Below are 6210 nucleotides of genomic sequence, written 5' to 3'. Positions count from 1 at the left end.
GAAAGATTGGCTAGACGGCCACCTTGCTTTTCAATAACTATTATGACTAAAGTAGAAATGTAAATAATGCACCGTTGAGACTAGACAGAGAGCCTTACATTACCCTATCTGACTATTTATCGAATGAAGAAAACAGGCTGCGTTTGGGAAACTAGTTCCCATCCATGATGAAACTGTAGCTCACCAGGAGGGAACAGTAACACAGCCAGTAACCAAACGCAAATCACAGTCAGTCAGCACACGCAAACAGATAACTGGGATGATGAAAAAGGAACAGACAATACCAGTGATGTGCTAAACCACTCTCATTATATAGATAACAGCAATTTGGACACTTTAGAAAAGTGAGTCAAGGAGAAGAAAGGAATTGTTGTAGATAACAGGGAAAAAGAAATTTATGTGTTTGAACCTGACAAGGACGAAGATAAGGTATAGGCTTCCATCTTCGGCAATGATGGCAACATGAAGGCTAAAGTTTCGGTAGAAGAAATAGATTCTTTTTTACAGAGTTTTGAAGAGGAGAAGTTGATGGATGATCTGGTTATCAATAATAATGAGGTCAAGAAACCTAGTAGCTGTATTGACTTGCCACAAACAGTAAAATCCGACAACAGCGTTATAGATAGCAATGTTGTGCAGAGACGCAATTACTCAGAGGTAGAGAGTACTGGGGGTGAGTCGTGCTTCGGTATCTCAGATGGTAGAGCACTTGCCCGCGAAAGGCAAAGGTCCCGAGTTCGAGTCTCGGTCGGGCACACAGTTTTAATCTGCCAGGAAGTTTCAGGTAGGGAGTAGTTTAGCTGAAGTGCAGCAAATGAAAGTAGAGGGAGTCATCAAGTGCTTTTATTTAAAATCGGTGAACAGGTTGGAAAAGGAGCTGAGAATGCAGAGACTAATGACCCCGTGAATCTAAGTGTGAATGTACTTGCAACTGAACAAAACTACTTTTGCTGGAAGCAAATTGAATAAGATTTATTAGAAGATGTTTGTGAGTAACCTGTTCAGACAAGAATAATTCAACCTATTAAAAATCTAAATCTCAAGAGTAACAGTGAGTTCTCCTCTTGATAGCGCTAGTGAAGGAACTGGTTTGTCCCAAGAATTCTTTGATTCTATTCCTAATAAGAGAGATTTAATTGTCGTGAAAGTAAGTGGTTTAAGAATAATAGGTGCTTCTGGAAAACATTGTAGATCAGTAGAGCACGAAGCTTTGATTTCATTTGATATAGGTGACATAATAATAGATCATCCTTGTTTAATCATGTTCGGTTTAAGTGTTGAGATATTAATAGGCACAGTTATCTTAACAAATTATCAGGAAAGAACGGATTATGATCAGAAACAGTTAGTGTTAACGTTGACTGATTCTCAGGTAATTAAAGAATCTTTCATAGAAACTATGTAGGCAGTCCTATATAAGCATGGAATCTGCCTGTTAGAGTAATGAGGAATAATGGATGATTGAGGAAGATATTGAATTCGGTAATAGTGTGCATGATGCTAATGCGGAAAGGGACTATATCCTAAAAGGGACAGAAGCAAAAGGTACAGTCAACAAATAAAATTCCTGATAAACAGAGAGCAAAATTAAGGAAAGTATTAAGCACTCATCATAATGCATTTTCGAATACGCCTGGTGAAGTTAAAGGCAGGAATGTAAAGCCTGTGCATGCGTAGGTATCTTACATCTATGGACATAACTTGTGGATACTGCAATTTGCCTCTGGTGAAAGAATCACGTAAATATACAGCCATTTAATATGAAGGAGTGTCGTACCGATATAAAGTAATCGCATTTCGATTAAATATTTTCATGTGTGCCTTTCTAAGAATAACAGATCACGTATTGGGGTAGGATTTGTTATATGATAAGACTATTCATGTATATGTTATACTGTTAGCAGCTCCCACATGGAAAGAACGTATCAATCTACGAGACAGTGTGCTAGAAGCTATGGAAAAAATGGAAGAGACCAATCAAAATTCTTGGGTCCTGAAATTAGCAGCAGAACTACATTTCTGATCAAAAATCTCTGGCACTGAAAAGTTTTAAGCGATCAGAAATGAGAATCAGCTGATGTCAACGTTCGGTTTGTTCGGAATCTACAGCCGTTTTGTTACAGATCACTTGTTTCATGCACCTAGTTTACCCCATTTCAAGAATAGCACCATTTGGGTTTGGACTAAAGAATGACATCGCGTTTGATGAATTAGGAAACTGTTTGATGAGTAGTCCGCTTTTGCATCATCCAGATTTTCCGAATCCCTTTTGCAAGTCAGTTGACGCGAGTGGTCATAATATTGCGGTAGAGGTGTTTCAGATGGAAAGAGAAGGCGACCAAGAGGTGCATAAAACAATCGTGTTTGCGAGTCGTTCACTGAAACCTGGTGAGCGCAGTTGCGGAATTTCGAAATTAGACGAACTCGCCATCGTGTTTGCTGCAGAAAAGTTTGCGGATTATTTTTACGGCACATGGTGTTCATCTGTAGTTATCAAACGGCACTTACTTTATTAAAAACTTTCAAACTGATACATCCAAGACAAACCAGGTGGGCTTTGTACCTTCAGGAGTTCAATCTTGAGATTAAATACGTACAAGCGAGCAATGTGGTAGCAGATGGGCTATCAAGGTTACGCAGGAATCAGAAATTGCGTTAGCTCAAGTGGGATACTGCATTGAAGAAAGTATGCTAAAACGTAAAAAGGGAGGAGAATGAAGATTATCAGCTGAGGTTAGTCAAAAGCTATTTAGGAGTCCCCAATTATCCTAAAATAGCGCAGTATTTTTGCCTACATCAATTAATTTTATTCCGTAGAACAAAATTAGATTCGCCAAAATGGAAACTATTTCTTCCTTCAACACATGTCGATATGCTGATAGATTACATACATCTACGATATGGCCAATATTTGGCCGACAAATGCATTGCTAAATTAAGCGAGAAAGTCCTTTTCGATAACATGCATCGTAGAGTAGCTTGTCAGAAGGTACATTCAGTAAACAGAGCAGTTCAGGATGATATGTACAATGTAGTACCACGCGAACCTCTGAAATTACGTGCAGCCGATCATTTTCACCCTCTCCCGACATCAAAACGACGATGTTCCCATGTTTTTGCGGTGATGGTTTTAGATAGTATGTCAAAATATATCCAACGAAGAGAACTAATGCCAAATCGCTGGTAGACAAGCTCGAAAATATCTGTTTTGTAAAGGTTGGGGAGCCTTATCGGATAATAGCCCCCATGTGTATCAGAAACTTTTAAAGTGTGTGTAGAAAAGTCCGGAATTCGCCATAGATAATGCTCTCAGCGTATTTTTCACAGATAAATATGAGCGAGCGGGTTATTTGTGACCTAAACAGAACTGTATAGGACTTACTGTGTCCGGAAGCATTCGACTTGGGCCGTTCATATCAAAAAATTCGCAGAAATCATCAACAATCTTATGCATAATGCCAAAGGCTTTGCTCCTTGTGAACTAATGGTTAATCAGGAATTCCGCAACATGCTTTCAAGCGTGGTTTATTTTCCAGTCATGTCTCAGAGCTCTATGGACGGGAAGAAGGCACAGGATAGGACAAACATATGTAAAAGACTGTTGGATAGAAAAAGAAGGCACGACGCGAAAGCTTCTACCGCTAGTTATAGCACTGCTAATCTAGTGTAACTCAAAACTATAGATAAATCTAAGAAAATTTCAGCAGAAACAAAAAAGTTTATGAATGTTGATCAAGTACTATTGAGGATAATGGGCATCCCTAATGCACACTCATACCGTTTGGGATACCAGAAAAGTAAGAAAGAACATGGTATACGAAGAATTGTAGATTTGAAGTGATTCAGAAACGACAGCAGCTAGTTTCTGTAGCGAGACTGCCACTCTCTGGAAGATAAACAGTTTTGCGTCCTGTTGGTCCTAACTGGGTGAAAATTTATATACATTTTTAGTTTCATTCTCTTTTTCCGTCCTATTATAGTAAGAAAGGAATGTACGTATTCATGTTGAAAATATGCTACTAGTTTGTAATGACATCCTAGCGAGCAAGAATTATCTCGAAAATTGAGTATACACAAATAATGACTAACGAGAGAATATGAAAGATAGTTTACAATAGTAAATTCTGTCAAAGTACGGTGGCTGACTTTTGAGCTCCTATGACAGAAAAATAATGGCTCAAGTAAATCAATAATAAATTGGATTAGTAGCTCTGCTATACGGAATACTTTGCGTTAAGTGAAGTAATTGAAGCTGAAAACTTCTGAAATAATAAACTCTGCATCAATTAATAATTTTCAGTTGGGAATAAAGTTGTCTCGAATTGGGAAAGGTTAATAAAATGGAGCCACGTATCTCTCCCAACACTCCTGCTCCCGTCGTTTGATATGCTGGCGAACGCGGGCACGGAGCCTTTTAAAGGCTATTAGGTGCTCTAGGGAAGGGTGCCGCTTCTACCGCTGAAGAGTTCGCTGACGCTCCTTAATTTCCTCAGCGACTTCCGGTGACCATCAAGGGACTGTCTCTCACCTGGGGCACCCTAAAGAACGAGATGTCGCGTTTTCTGCCGAAGAAACGATCGTTGTAGTTACCTGCTCAATCCACATTGATATTACCATGGGGGGAGATTTAACGGTGACAGCAGAGGTAAGGGCTTCCCAGTCTGCCTCGTTTAAAGCCAATCTGGGCAGGCGTCCATAGGCCAAACTCTAGGGCAGTGACAGGAAGATGGAGAATTGGTCACTACCACATAGGTCGTCATGTACTCTCCAATGGACATATGGGAGAAGGTTCTGAGAACTAGGGGACTTAAAATCTGAGGTCATCAGTCCCCCCAGAACTTAGAACTACATAAACCTACTCAACCTAAGGACATCACACACATCCATGCCTGAGGCAGGATTCGAACCTGCGACCGTAGCGGTGGCGCGGTTCCAGACTGAAGCTCCTAGAACCGCTCGGTCACAGCGGCAGGCGGGAGAAAGAAGCTTCGAAATAAATGTATAAGGGAAAATGGACAGAAATAGGAGTAACGAAATCAGTAGGGTGGGAAATATGGTGAAAAGGTGGAAAATTGATGAATAATTCCCTCACGTCTCGTAAGAAGTGTTTGAAAAACGTGTAATCTTGCTTAAGGGAGATGGTCAATTAACAGATAAATACGGACAAGGAATTACAGGCAAACGAATGTGTTAAGAAATGCAGACAGTAGAGTATTCGTATGTAATAATAAAAATAGCTTTCTAATTATGTATGTGACAAAGCAAAGTACCTGCTATTGACAAATTATTTCTTTAGCAAAATAAAGCAACATATAAAGTAATAAAGTAAATTGCGATGCATCCCAAAATGTAACTAATAAAAAGAATCCTATGTTGGCTTTCACAACATAATAATGTAGCTACAGTAAAAAAAAAAAAAAATAAAAATAAAAATAAAAATAAAAATAAAAATAAATAAAAAAAGGTAACTGCGTAGTTTATAATTCAATAAATAAGTAAAAAGATAGGATTTTATTAAGTAACGCTTTCCCAATAACAGTTGCTATAGCGTTAATAACTATTTTCCAGATACTAAATAAAAAAGAACACCGACGTGTAAAACAGTGGTTACTAATAAATCATCGAGCTTTCAACTATGTGAATAATATTAATGTAGTCAATTAAGCCTCTCGTCAGATTGGACGTATTTTCTCTGGTTTCCCATGGAACTTCACCAAATAAGGGGGGAAAATAAGAAACTAATTCAGGGTGCCATATAAAATACAAAATAGTGAGTAGCAAAACCAACATTGACGATGATCCATATTGTGTACTGTGAAAAACCTTACTGATTGCCAGTAATATAATCGTCCTCGTAATACTATTCTGTAAAAAAAAAAAAAAAATTATGTTTCATGTCATAACATTGTAAATTAAGTCGATACTCAGTGTTGATAAACGCATAAAGAAAAACAACAACCAGGTCCGAATTCAACGATAATCTTATTCCCAAATTTTTATATCAGTGAAAGATAATCAAAATTCCCTCTGAAATGAAATATAAACATAACTTGGCAATATGAAAGAAAAAGAAAGCAAGGAAGACATTACCTGTAATGCAGAGAGTAGAATCACAATGGCGATAGCCCTACTTACCTGGTAAACAGTTTTTGTTAATACATTGTTTCGTGTTAGCGCGATTCACGATGACGTTCATCTCTGTCAGCGATC

Source organism: Schistocerca americana, chromosome 2 (genome assembly GCF_021461395.2).
Source record: "Schistocerca americana isolate TAMUIC-IGC-003095 chromosome 2, iqSchAmer2.1, whole genome shotgun sequence".
NCBI lineage: Eukaryota > Metazoa > Arthropoda > Insecta > Orthoptera > Acrididae > Schistocerca > Schistocerca americana.
Note: the sequence above shows the minus strand (reverse complement) of the source record.